Here is a 13,887-nt window from a genome sequence, read left to right as displayed (position 1 = left end):
GGTACATTTTCGGTATAAAATGCAGTTACATCCATCATTGGGATCTTGTACCATTACATGAGTCTCTTGGTTCTTATTTTTTTCCCCCTTCCCTTGCCCTCCCTTCACCCCCTCCACCCTTACCTATTTGCAAAGATCTTCCATCCATTTTTTTCCTCTTCTCATATTTTTTCCTTTCCCTTTTTCCCCTTCCCCTACCCCTCCCAATTACCCTGCTCTTTTAGACCTTTTCCTCCTGTTACACAATATCAGCTATACATTTTTTAAATTATAATATTAAGATCTAGAAGACATTACCACAGATTTTAAAGAATTTAAAAGGACATAGCATATTACAAAAATCTTTTTTGAAATAAATTTAACAACTTCTAAGAAGTACCTTGGAAGACAAATTAATGAAACTAACTCTGGAGGAAATATAAAATTTGAATAGCACCTATTAAAGAAAGTATATTCCTAGCTTGAAAACCTACCTATATGACAACAGCAGGCTCATAAACATTTTAACTGATAAATTATATCAAACAATTAATGCAGAAAAAAGAAGGAACACTTCTCCCCTCATTTTAGGAACTCAACATTGTGCTAATCCTAAAACTGGATAAAGATAACAGAAGAAAAAAGTATGAACATAGATAGAAATTTGTTTAACAAAACAAACTATTAGAAGTCAGATCTGGCAGTATGTAGAAAGTGGTTTTGTTATAGGGATGGCAGTGTTGGTTCAGCATTGGAAGATCCACCCCCAAAAGTCATCATTTTAACAGAGGAAAGGAAAAAGCCATATGATCCAGTCACTAGTTGGAGAAAAAGTATTGGACTAAATTCTCTTTTTTTTTTTTATTAAATTCTTTTATTGGTACATTTTAGGTACACAACACAATTACATTTCTCATTGGGAATTGTACCTTTACATAATGCATCTTGGTTCTTATTTTTCCCCATTCCTAGCCCTCCCTTCACGCCCTCCACCCTTCCCTATTTACAAAGACTTTATTTCCATTTTTTTCATTTCTCATCATTTTTCCTTTCCCTTCTTTCCTTTCTCCTGCCCCTCCCACTACCCCTACCCCTTTGGACCTTTTCTTCCTATTTTACATTATCAATTATTCATTCTAATCATTGGTACATTTTAGGTATACAACATAATGACATTCATCATTGGAAATTTGCACCTTTACATAGTCTCTCTTGGTTCTTATTTTTCACCCTTGCCCAGCCCTCCCTTCAACCCCTCCATTCCTCCCTATTTACAAAGATTTTGTTCCTATTTTTCCATTTTCTCATATTAATCCCATTCCCTTCTATCCTTTCCCCTAGCCCTCCCACTTCCTTCCCCTTTGCCCCTTTTCTTCCTATTTCACATTACCTATTATACATTTAGATTGGACTAAATTCTACAGGTGTTCATGGTAAAAGCTGTCAGGAGACTAGAAGTAGAATAGAAACTTCTCAACAGATTAAAGACATGTACTCCATACTTCCAGCAAGAGCGCCTTATATGAATGGAGAAGATACAATGCTTTCTCCTAAAGGTGGGGAACAAGGACAGATATGCTTACTCTTTATCTGTCCATTAAACTTTGAAACCTAGGACCAACCAAAATAGTCTGGCAATAAAATGACACCACTAGGATAGGATTGGCATGGCAGAAGCAAAATCTTTATATGTAGATGAAATGATCATCTACAGAGAAAATACTAAGAAATCTCTAGGAGCCCCCTAGAACTTGTACTTGAATTTAGCAGGATTGGAAAACACAAGGTATATATAAAAATTCAGGTCTGTGTATACTTGCTATAAATGGAGAATTGGATATTGAAATTTAAAAGTTATGTAGGAGTACAAAGGAGCTAGAAAAGTTAAAAACAAAAACAGTGTTGGAAGACGTTTAGTACCTAATTTTAAGATTTCTTCTAAAGCTACAGTAATCAAGGCAGTGTTGTGTAAGGAAAGACATATAGATCATTGGAATAAAACAGAAAATCTAGAAATAGAACCACACATATATGGTCCACTGAGTTTTGAAAGGTTATTTAACATTAGCACTTTATAGAATATAAACTCAATTTAAGAGCCGAGGAAGAGACAGTGTTTTCAGCAAATGGCACTAGAACATCTGGTATCCATATATAAAAAATTAACCTCAACCCTTTTTTTCCATACATGAAAATAACTTGAAGGAATCTATGAACCTAAATAAGAAAGCCTAAAAGTATGGAACTTTAAGAAGAAATTATAAGGGAAAATATTTATGAATTCAGGGTAGGCAAGAACTACCTAGGATACAAAAAACATGATGTATAAAAGAAAAAAATTGATAAATGAGATTCCATCAAAATTTAGAGCTTTAAGTGACATCATTAAAATGAAAAGTAGTCCTTAAACAGACCATATTTACAATGCATATAACCTATGACCAGAATATATAAAGAACTGTTACAGCTCATTAATAGACAACCCAATTAAAATGTAGACATAAGAAGACGATAAATAGCCAGTATAGCACAAGGAATGGTGTGCAACTCTAGAATCAGAAAAATACTAATCAGTACAATAATAAGATTGACTTATACACTCATTAGGGAGATGAAGCCAAAAGTTTTAAAAGCCTTGTCATGACTTTTTTTTTTGTCAGATTCTCCCCTTTTGCGTTTAATTTGTCACACCCAATGGATTCATTCTGCTGGGTTTCCTGGGGTTGTGATCCTCATTGTCTTTTCCTAGGGTATTGTCTAAAATTATTTGGAGTGCTGGTTTGGTATTCATGAAGTTCCTGAGGTGCTCTTTATCATGAAAGTATCTTATTTCTCCATCAATTTTGAAAGATAGTTTTGCAGGGTACATCAATCTGGGTTGGAGGCTGTTTTCCTTTGGGCTTGAAATACATCACTCCAAGCTCTTCTTGCTTTGAGGGTTTGCATTGAGTAGTCTTCTGTGATTCTGATGGGCTTTCCTTTGTATGTGATTTGTTTCTTTTCTCTCACTGCTTGTAGAACTTTGTTCTTCTGTTGGATTTCTGGAATCCTAACTATTATATGCCTATGTGTAGATTTTTTTTTTTGATTAAGGCTAGCTGGAGTCCTATATGTCAAGTTCTTTTCCCCTCCTTGGGAAGTTTTCTGCCATCACTTCTGTGAACATTTTTTTATGTCATCTGCACTCTCTTCTGTTTCTTCATTGACTCCAATCAGTCTTATGTTATTCTTCTTTGCATCATCTAGCAGCTGCTGGATTGATTTCTCGTGTTCCCTTACAATTTTAAAGCAATTTTTCTTTTCCTCCTCACTAATTGCAATCTTATCTTCTATATCTGAAATTCTACCCTCACATTGGTTCATTCTGCTGCACAGACTTTCGATGGAGTTTTTAGTCTCTTGGAAATCTGTTTGTATCTATTTTATGGGTTCCATTTGTTTCCTATGTTGGGATTCCGTCATGTTCCTCAGATCCTCTATATTTTTATCTGTGTCCTCTCTAGATTTATTAATCATGTCTTGCACCATGAGCAAAATCTTTGCTGTTATCTGAGTAATTATTTCTGATTTCATTTTTCCCAGATCCTCTTTTGTTGCCAGTTCAGAGAGTCCAGGTGGTTGAGTATCAGATTGTTCCATCTTGTTTCCCTTTGAGGTTGCTGTAGGTGATCTGGAAGTCTGTTTTTGAGGCTTGTTTATGTGTCTTCTCATTTCCACGGGGTGGGGGGTGCTTCTGGCACCCACGCAGCTCACCTTCTCTTTCTCTGCCCTGGGAGCTTGGGATGGCATCAGGGGAGCTTCCTTCCAGATGCTGGGACCAGCTGAGCTTCTCCACCCTAGGAGCCTGGGATGGAGGTGGGGAGCTTCCTTCTGGGTGCTGGGACCAGCTCACCCTCTCTGCCCTAGGAGCCTGGGATGACAGTGGGGGATCTTCCTTCCAGGTGCTGGGACTGGCTCAGCTTCTCTGCCCTTCTCTGCCCCCTCCCCTCCCTTTAATTTCTTGCCTTGCCTGATGCCTTTGCTCTGTTGGGCCTCATAGAGTTGTGACCTTTATTGTCTTTTTCTAGGATATTGCTCAGAATTATTTGTATGGCTGGTTCAGTATTCATGAAGTTTCTCAGCCATTCTTTCTCATGGAAGTATCTTATTTCTCCATCAATTTTGAAAGATAGTTTTGCAGGATACATCAGTCTAGGTTGGAGATTGTTTTCTTTAAGGGCTTGAAATACCTCACTGCAGGCTCTCCTTGACTTGAGGGTTTGTGTTGAGAAGCCTGCTGTGATTCTGATGGGATTTCCTTTGTTTGTGATTTGTTTCTTTTCTCTAACTGCTTGTAGTATTTTGTTCTTCTGTTGGGTTTCTGGGATCTTGATTATTATATGTTTAGGTATAGATTTTTTTTTGATCATGGCTAGTTGGAATCCTACATGGCTCATTTATCTGTATGTCAAATTCTTTTGCTCTGTTTGGAACTTTTCTGTCATTAATTCTGTGAACAGGTTTTTTTATGTCATTTGTACTTTCTCCTGCTTTTTCATGGATTCCTACCAGTATTATATTCTTCTTGGTGCCATCTAGGAGCTGTTGGATCAATTTCCCATGGTCCCTTGCTATTTTTAAGAGATCTCTCTTTTTGTGGACACTGACCACCATCCTGTCTTCTATATCTGATATTCTGTCTTCAGATTGGCTCAGTCTGCTATGAATACTTTCAATAGAGTTTTTAATATCCTGGATATCTGTTTGAATCTGTTTCATGGATTCCATTTCTTTCCTATGCTGGGCATTCATGGCTTCCTCATGGTCCTGAACTCATCTATTTTTTTTTATCTGTTTCTGTTCTAGAGTCTCTAATCATGTCTTTCATTCTGCTCACCATCTCTGTAGTTATCTGGGAAATTATTTCTGTTTTGAATTTTTCTAGTGCCTCATTCATCTGTTCTGTTACTTCCTGTGCTATCATTTCAGGATGTCCAGGTTGTTGATTATCAGACTTTTCCACCTTGTTTCCCACAGAATTTGCCTTTGGTGAGCTGGCAGTCTGGGTCTGTGCCTTGCTTAAATGTCTTCTCATTTCTGTTTTTGTTGGTGGTGCTGTTTTTGGTTTAATTCCTGGGTTGATACTTCGATATTGCTTATTGTAAGTATCTTTGTTGCTTGTATTTAGAACCTTTATGGAATGATTGCTTTTCAGAGATGTCTTCCAGATATAGCTGGTCTTTAGGTTTTGAGTCTCTAATGACTCTGAGGCAATCTCATTTTCATTATAGCAGGAAGGACAACTGATTAGATCAATCACAACATCTTGGCCCAAGTGATACAATCAGCAACAACAATAGCATCAAGCACAGCTTAGAAAATGACAATTTGTGGTAGTTATTAATATATCACCTTTCACCATGTGAATTAAATCAAGATTGAGATCCAGCCCAAAATGTGTGTATAGTGAATAAACTCTTCAATATAGCAACTTTACCCTTCAGGATGGGGAATTAGAAGGAGTTGGGGGGGAGGATAGATAGGTAGAAGGATAGGGAAAGGTTAGAAGTGAGGCGAGAGGACACAGAAAGATCACACAAACTCTAGGAAACTGTTGAAGACAAGACGAAAAGAAAGAGTGAAAGAACAAAGGCTTCTCCAGGCCTTTGGTGGTGGAGTTGGTTCTGTTCCGGAGCATGCTCAGGTCAGGGGTGGGGGTGGAGAGGGACCCGGGCTCACAGCCACGCCCCTTCTCCCCCATCACCCTGCCCCCCTCTGCTGGCCCTGAGACTGTGTCCCAGTGCACCTCAGCAGCTGGCCAAGCCCAGAGCTCCTGCTCACAGGTGTCAGCAGGGCCCCAGGGTGCAGCCCAGCTCAGCCTCATGGTGGGATTCAGGGCCAACTGGCCCAGCGGCTGCCTGCCCTCCTTCATGCTGGTGGTGCTCCTCATGGTGATCATCATCTTCACCTTCAGCTACTAGAGCATCTCTTCCTGCCACATCCACCTCCAGGAGGAAATAGCCAAGCTGCAGGCCCAGGTCCAGCACACCGAGGTGGCCTGCGGGCATCTGGAGAAGTGCAACTCCAATCTCCTGCTCCTGGTAGACATGCACAAGAAACAGATCGACCAGAAGGAGGCCGACTATGACCGCTTCAGTAGCCGGCTGCAGGCCAGGGAGGGCCTTGGAAAGAGGTGCAGGGATGACAAGGTTAAACTACAGAACAACGTATCATATCAGATGGCAGACACACATCATTTAAAAGAGCAACTTGCTGAGCTTCGCCAGGAGTTTCTTCGACAAGAAAATCAGCTTCAGGACTGTAGAAAGAACAACACTTACCTTGTGAAGAGATTAGAATATGAAAGTTTTCAGTGTGGATAGCAGATCAAGGAACTAAGAGCACAGCATGAAGAAAATGTTAAAAAGTTAGCAGATCAGTTTTTGCAAGAACAAAAGCAAAAGGCCCCCCAAGGTTCAATCTGATGGAAAAGAATTGGGTATAAGCAATCATGTAGTACCTAAAAATATTCCAAAAGTAGATGAGAATGCTGCAGATAAGAATGAAGAACCTCAAGTAATCATATTCCATGTGGAAAAGAGTAAATCAAATGAGATGGTGATACAGGGATGCCTGGAGTAGAAGAAAATGACCTAGCTAAAGTTGATGATCTTCCCACCTCTGTAAGGAAGCCTCCTGTTTTAGTTTCTCAACATGAAAATCATCAGAAAATCTCCCATCTTCCAACTACACAACCTCTCTCCCCAAATATGGGACTAGTTTCTCATGTAAACCACAGTAACAACCCAGGTACTTCAAAACAGAACCCTTTCAATCCTCTTCAGCATTTAAATCCTGGATCAAACTTGGAGAGTGAACCCAGAATTCAAATGGATATACTAAAGCAAGCCACCAAGGATAGAGTTGGTGATTTCCACAAATTGAAGCAAAATGATGAACTAGAGCTTCAGATGGATTCTGCAGACTATGGAAGCAGTGTTTCAATGATGTCCTTTAAATCCTAAAGGAAAACTTCACAAAACCTAAAGTGCTATAAAATGAAATCATTTTTACTTTGTCATTTTTCACTTTTGTTGTAAAGATCAGTTGTATCAGTTGTAAAGATACACTGAGGTAGATTGAAGGAAAACCTTTAATGAAGGAATGTACCCGTGTACATATGTGAACTTTTTCATATTGTATTATCAAAGCAGAGACTTTTGGTTATGATACAATTGATCCAAAAATGGTTAATCTTTGCATTTAAAGCAAACTAATGTATATTTCACATTTTATTAAGCTTCATTTTTTCCATAAATAGCAAGAGAACCTGGTTGCACAGATTTTATGTTGCACATAGCATAACCACAGTAAAAGCAGTTACTCAGCTGCAAAGGTTTTCTACACTAATGTATTCTTCTGAGCCCAACAGATATTCTATTCTGGCTGCCCTTCATTTCATGCTCTTCCAGGAGTTATGCCTAGAATAGTGACATAAATGAAGGGAAACTGGGTGCCAAACATGTGCAACATGTATACAAAATTACCTTCCTACGCCTATTTCACATAAGTGCTGATGTGTCTGGGCAGATTAGCTTTCAGTTGAAGACTCATGAAAGTTGAGATAACCTTCAAAGACATAAATATTTATGTTATTTTTATTTAGTATGAAATTGTTGAATGCATTTTCATTTTTTTCCCATAATACCAGTACTGTTTAACTATAGTCAGCACTGACTAAAGTTTTATTTTCACAGTTGCATTGGAGAAGATATTCATGATTTTAATGCCAGGTCCTGAAAGGGGCTAAATCTACCTTGAAATGAATCGGCAGTCAGGATTTCAAAGCCTTCCTGAAAGTTTTAGTGATTCTCTTTGACTATGTATTTTTCAGAAATACTACACAAGAAATTTTAATAAGTTTTTATTAATGCAAAAATAAGGATAGAAGTACAGTGAAGTATAGCTGTTTTATAAAAATAGCTTAAAGTTTGTAATAAAAAGGAATTTTTATAATTACTATGTTAAGATACCATCAACCTCATATTTGCTAGACTTAAAACAAAATTATTTTAAATACATTTTGTCTTTTTTGACACTATTCAATAGAATGTGTAAGCTAGTTAATCCTTGTTTTCTGATTAAAGCACTTATACATCTTATCCCATGCCCCCACAAACAAAAGGTGTGGATCATGAAGGAAATTTAAGGTTGTTAACTCTGTTTTTCAGAAGGTCTACTGTTAATTCTCTCTATATGTGAAATATTGGGCTGAAAGTATCTCTGAGTGATAAAGCACTTGCCTGCTTGGTCCCCAGTACCACAAAACAGGAAAACAAATGTGAACTCCCCCTGCTTCCCATGCCCAGGTTCCAGTCATAATTGAAACTTGTATAAGTTCACTTGTTGAGGTGCAAAATTTCTTTGACTTCAGTTTGAAGTTAGTGACCAGAAAAAGATGTAGTAATTGACTACAATTTTTCTACCATATTACAGTAAATAATTTATGCCTTCATTATCAGTAGGATAGGCCTACAATGAATAGATATTAACAGTTCACAGAATTTTTAAATAGAGTTAAATGGAAGTCGTATACATCCTTTGGGAATTAGCGTGGGGAGATAAATCTAAAAATATTTCTAGTAATACTTCATATTTAATATTCTAAAATCTTTGCAAATGAAAACCGTAAGATTACTGGCCTTAGTTCCTTTGACATAAAAAGCAGTCACTTGGTTATGTGACAGCTGTTACTTAACAGCAAAATTTCTTCAATTAGCAGCTTAGGCATTTTACAGACTAAAAAATCTTAGACCAATGGATAATATTTTTGACTTTATTAACACATTGTAGTGCTATAAAACACTATGTGAATCTCTTTAAAATCTGACATTCTACAGTCTGTAATAGACCTGCTGTTTTTTTAATGTTTTACTTCTGCCTTAAGATTTAGGTTTTTTATATGTATTTTTGCCCTGAATTACATGTTAATTTGATGGGAACTCTGCTTTTAAAATCATCACTTACTGGTTCGAATAAATTAAAAATTAAACTTAAAAAAAAAAAAAGAACAAAGACAAGAACGGAACAACCTAACAGCAATAGGGAAGCTAGAAACTGTATTCACTTTCCTTTAAAACTATTGACAACTGGAAGAAGGAAAAAGAGAGAAGAAAAGAAAAAGAAATCTGAATTAGGGCAGGAACAGGAACAAAAAGAGAGATAATGAACAATGTGGGAGAGTGAGAGAGTGAAAGAAAAGAAAAAGAAAATTTGCAAAAAGTAGAAAAAAATTTTAAAAGATAAAAAAATAATTTTTAAAATAAAAAGTAAAAATGAAGGGCCTCCTTCAGGGTCTCTGCTGTCACAATAGAAAATGTGGGCAGCAGTGTTCAGATCTAAGTCAGTTAGTCTCAGCAAGTCAGCAGCAGATCCCTGAGATTCAGGCTGATTTCTGGCTGCAAGGCCCAAGCTCCCTGACCTCCTGCAGGGTTGAACTGTGCAAGGTTCTACTGCAGGTTGCAGCTGCCCTTCCCCTGAAGATAGTCCAGGTTTCGATGGGAGGTTGTGATCCCTCCAACTTACCAACTACGGTGGTCTGGTATGCCTTTATTGCAGAAATTTTCTTCACTTTTCCAGTGGGCTTCAGTCTTCATCAGGGAGCCTGAGAGAGGCCCTCTTTCTGTTGTTCACTTCTACTCTATCTTCTGGAACTCAGAACAATGGCCTTTCTGACCCCTTGTGCCTCTGCAGTGTGGATCCAGGTACCGGGCATCCTGGAGGCTAGAGGTGGAGGGGGGAGATGTGCTGCAGGCACCTGCATGGCTCCACTCCTCACTGAGAGGCCCAGGGTGGGGGGCATATTTTATTCCTTTTAATGGCTAAATAATACTCTATTGTATGGATATACCACATTCTGTATATCCATTCATCAGGATATTTGGATTGATGGACATCAAGATATCTTGGGGGCCAGGGATTTAGTTCAGTGGCACTGCACCTGCCTCACAAGGGCAAGGTCCTGAGTTCAATCCCCAGTACCACAAAAAAAAAAAAAAAGATATCTTGGGACTGGTTCTAACAGCCAAAGTGAAGTAGACAGTGTTTTTTCTATATTTTGGCTATTATGAATAAAGCTATTGTGAACATCAGTGTACAAATTTTGGTGTAGAAATATGTTTTCAGTTCCCTTGGATACATACCTAGGAGTCTAAGTGCTAGGTCATATGATAACTCTATGTTTAATATCTTGAGGATCTGCCAAACTGTGCCTGTACCAATTTATATTCCCATCGTATGGGGTTTATTTCTTCACAGCCTTACCAACGCTTACTATTGTCTGGCTTTTTTATTTCAGGTATCCTAGTGGGAGAAAAATAGTGATTGTGATTTCAATTTCTATTTCCCTAATGACTATGATTTTGAACATCTCAACACATTTCCAGTGGTACCTTGGTTCATGATCTCAATCCTCTCCAAGATTCTGTTTATAATCCAAACTGGACAAGAACCAAATCAAATTTCTCCATAAGATCAACATTGTACCTAACAACTGAATTTGATTCAGTTTTCATCCAAACTGGTTTGTGACCAGAATCATGGAAAGAACTGAGAATCATAGAATTGTGGAAATCATGAACTGAGATACCACTGTATTTGCCATTTGTATATCTTTTTGAAGAATATCTACCCTTTCCCTATTTTTATTTTAGGGTTTTTTAATTGTTGGGTTCTAAGTATATCATGCATTATGAATAGGATGTCTTTATCAGACGTATGATTTGCAAATATTTTCTATCATTTTACAAGTTATCTTTTCACTTTTGTTTTTTTTATAGTGCTGGAGATAGAACCCAGGGACAAATGCTCTACCACTAAGTTGCACTGCCAGCCCTATGTTTTTCCTTTATTTATGGTGCTCTTTGAAACACAAACATTTTTAATTTTGATGAAGTCCAAATTATCTGTTTGTTTTGTTATTGCTTGTGTTTTTGGTTTCATATCCAAAAAAATTCTTGCCTAATCCAAAGTCATGAAGATTTACCCTTGTGTTTCCTTTAAAGTGTTTTATAATTTTTCTACATGTTTTCTTATTTTTGTTGGTTCATTGATCACTGGACATTGGTTTATTGGTTCATTGGTAGAGTTTTAATTATATAATGCAACTACCAATTATGTAGAGGAAAAAGCTGAAAATTCAATAATCCAACAGGCAAGGGAGATCTACACATACCTAAACAATGTTCAAGTAGGACTTTTCTAGATTATTCGGTTACATTTAGTTAGTGAGGTAATCTTGGATATCTGATTAGATATAACTAGAATGGGAAAAATACTGATTATCTCCAAGACAAGAACAACTGGGCTTTGGAGTATGTTTTTAATGCTATGATTACAGGGGACTGTAAGACAGACCAAGATATGAAACATTTTCAGTATTCCAGAAAATTCCTGTGCCACTTTTCTGTCTGTGCATCTCTACGGGTAGCCATTTCTCTGACTCCTAACACCATAGATTAGTTTTACCTGCTTTTGACGTACATAGAAATGAAATTATACAGTGTATATTCTTTTGTGTCTGACTTTTGTTGGTCAACATTATGACTGTAGGATACCTTTGTACTGTTGTATGTATTCATATATTTTTACTGCTGCATACATAGTCGTCTGTTGTGTGAATATATTACGTTTATTCATTTCACTGCTTATGGATACATTTTCATGTGGAGTTTATTATAAATAAAGCAGTGATGATTATTTCTGTATTGATCTTTTACTGGACATATAATTTTATTTCTGCTAGATAAATAGCTAGAAATGGAACTATTGCATCAAAAAGTAAATGTTTGTTTAGCTTTTTGTGGAAAAAATCTTAAGTGAAGAGATTGTACCAATTTACTCTCCCACCAGCAATATGAAAGAGTTCCAGTTACTACTCCTTCTTGCCAACACTTAATGTTGTTAGTCTTTTTAATGTAAGCCATTGTGGTGAGTATAAAATGGTATCAGTAAATATTTCATTTGCATGAGTAATAGTATTGAGCATGTTTTCAAATATCCCTTGGGCATTTTTATATTCTTTTTTATAAATTGTCTCTTCAAGTCTTTAATCAAGTTTTGATGGGATTGACATTTTCTTGCTGATATCTCTGAGTTTTTAATGTATTATGGGTACAAGTTCTTGGTTAGAAATATGACATGAGAGTCGGGGATTTAGCTCAGTGGCATTGCACCTGCCTTGCAAGCACAAGTTCCTGAGTTCAATCCCCAGTACCAAAAAAAAAAAAAAAACAGAACTATGACATGAAAATATCTTCTAATAATTGGCTTATCTTTATTCTCTTCATGATGTCATTTGAACAAAAATTATTAATTTTAAAAGTTCAATTCATCCATCTTTTCTCTTATGGTTAGTACTTCATGCTTCTTGTATCCTGTTTAAAAATTCTTTACCTATTCAAAAAGAAGAATCATAGGGCCAGGGATTTAACTCAGTGGTTCCACTGCCTGCCTTGCAAGCGCAAGGACCCGAGTTCAATCCCCAGTATCAAAAAAAAATGAAGAATCAAGATATATCATGTACAGGTACAAATTCCCTATGATGAATGTGATCATTATGTATGTCTAAAATGTACCAATAAACTTAATTAATTTAAAAAAAAAGAATTCTTGGCACTGGGGATTTAGCTCAGTGGGCATCTTGCCTGCCTCACAAGCGAAAGGTCCTGAGTTCGATCCCCAGTACCAAAAAAAAAAGAATTCCTTGCCTATCCCAATGTCACAAAGATACTCTCTATTTTCTTTTACCATTTTGATTTAGATTTCATATGTAACTCTATGTGAAATCTTTAATTTTGTGTATGTTATGAAATGAGGGCCACTTTTCCCCCAACAGCTACCAGGATCTCTGGCCTGGCCTCAAATTGGATGCTCAGGATCCTAAGCTTCCAATGTATCCATATATTCAGAATAAGCTTCCACTATATCTATAAAAGACATGCTACCCAACTACTTTTTGTAAAAGTCATAGTTGTCATTGTAATCAAGTAGTTACCTGATTTGATCAAATCAAGTATGTTATGGTTTGGATCTTAAATGTCCCTCAAAAAAAGCTCATGTGTTGAAAACTTTGTCCCCAACTCATAATAGTATTGGGAAATACCATTGGGAAATGGTAGAAATTGTAGAATGTAGTCCTAGTTGGAGGAAGTACACCATTAGATACATGCCCTTGAAGGATATATTAGGTCCCTGGTCATTCTCGTTCATTCATATTCTCTCTCCCTCTCCCTCTCCCTCTCCCTTTCCCTCTCCCTCTCCCTCTCCCCCTCTCTTTCCTTCTCTCCTTCCCAGCTGCCATGAGGTGAACAGTCTTGCTCCACCATGCATTCTCCACGATGATATTTGGCCTCCCACAGCCCTAAGCCAATGTGAGACACAATAAACATTTCCTACTTTAAGATAATTTCTCTCAGATATTTTGTAATAACAACAAAAAGCTAACACAGGCCAGCGATTTAGCTCAGTGGTGCCACTGCTTGCCTTGCAAGCACAAGGTCCTGAGTTTGATCCCCAGTACCAAAAAAGCTAACACAGCCGCCTTCCACAAACACTCCACCTCATCTTGCTACCAGTGATAATCCGAGTAATTATGAAGCCCTTGCTTGCTATCGATACCAGCATCACAATATCTACCAGACACAAGAGGTCATTTGTGTATTCATTAACTATGTTAGCAACTCAGTCCTATATTCTACTCCTTATGAACATTTCTAGTTTTAAAAAAAGGCTTTATCATTTTTGGACCTGGCAGGAAACATAATTTCACTCAAGTATTTTACTTGAAGAAACTTTGTAAGGGCACCATTCAAAAAGAGGAGGACAGGATTAAAGGAACCAACAATTATATTAAAATGTCCAGAATCTAAC

At 37.3% G+C, this 13,887-nt stretch overlaps 1 protein-coding gene and 1 pseudogene across 5 annotated transcripts in view; both read left to right on the top strand.

Annotated features, from left to right (window-relative positions):
* The window catches only part of Catsperb (catsper channel auxiliary subunit beta), a 179,488-nt gene that overhangs the window by 108,897 nt on the left and 56,704 nt on the right, over nucleotides 1-13,887 (top strand). The window lies entirely within an intron of this gene.
* Nucleotides 2,317-13,303, top strand: LOC147822806 (protein GOLM2 pseudogene; annotated as a pseudogene).

Source organism: Heterocephalus glaber, unplaced genomic scaffold (assembly GCF_053883595.1).
Source record: "Heterocephalus glaber isolate CG9 unplaced genomic scaffold, H.glaber_assembly_v1.0 deba00001608, whole genome shotgun sequence".
Taxonomy (NCBI): Eukaryota; Metazoa; Chordata; class Mammalia; order Rodentia; family Bathyergidae; genus Heterocephalus; species Heterocephalus glaber.
The sequence above is the reverse complement of the archived record's forward strand: the minus strand, read 5'-3'. Positions and strand labels throughout refer to the sequence as shown.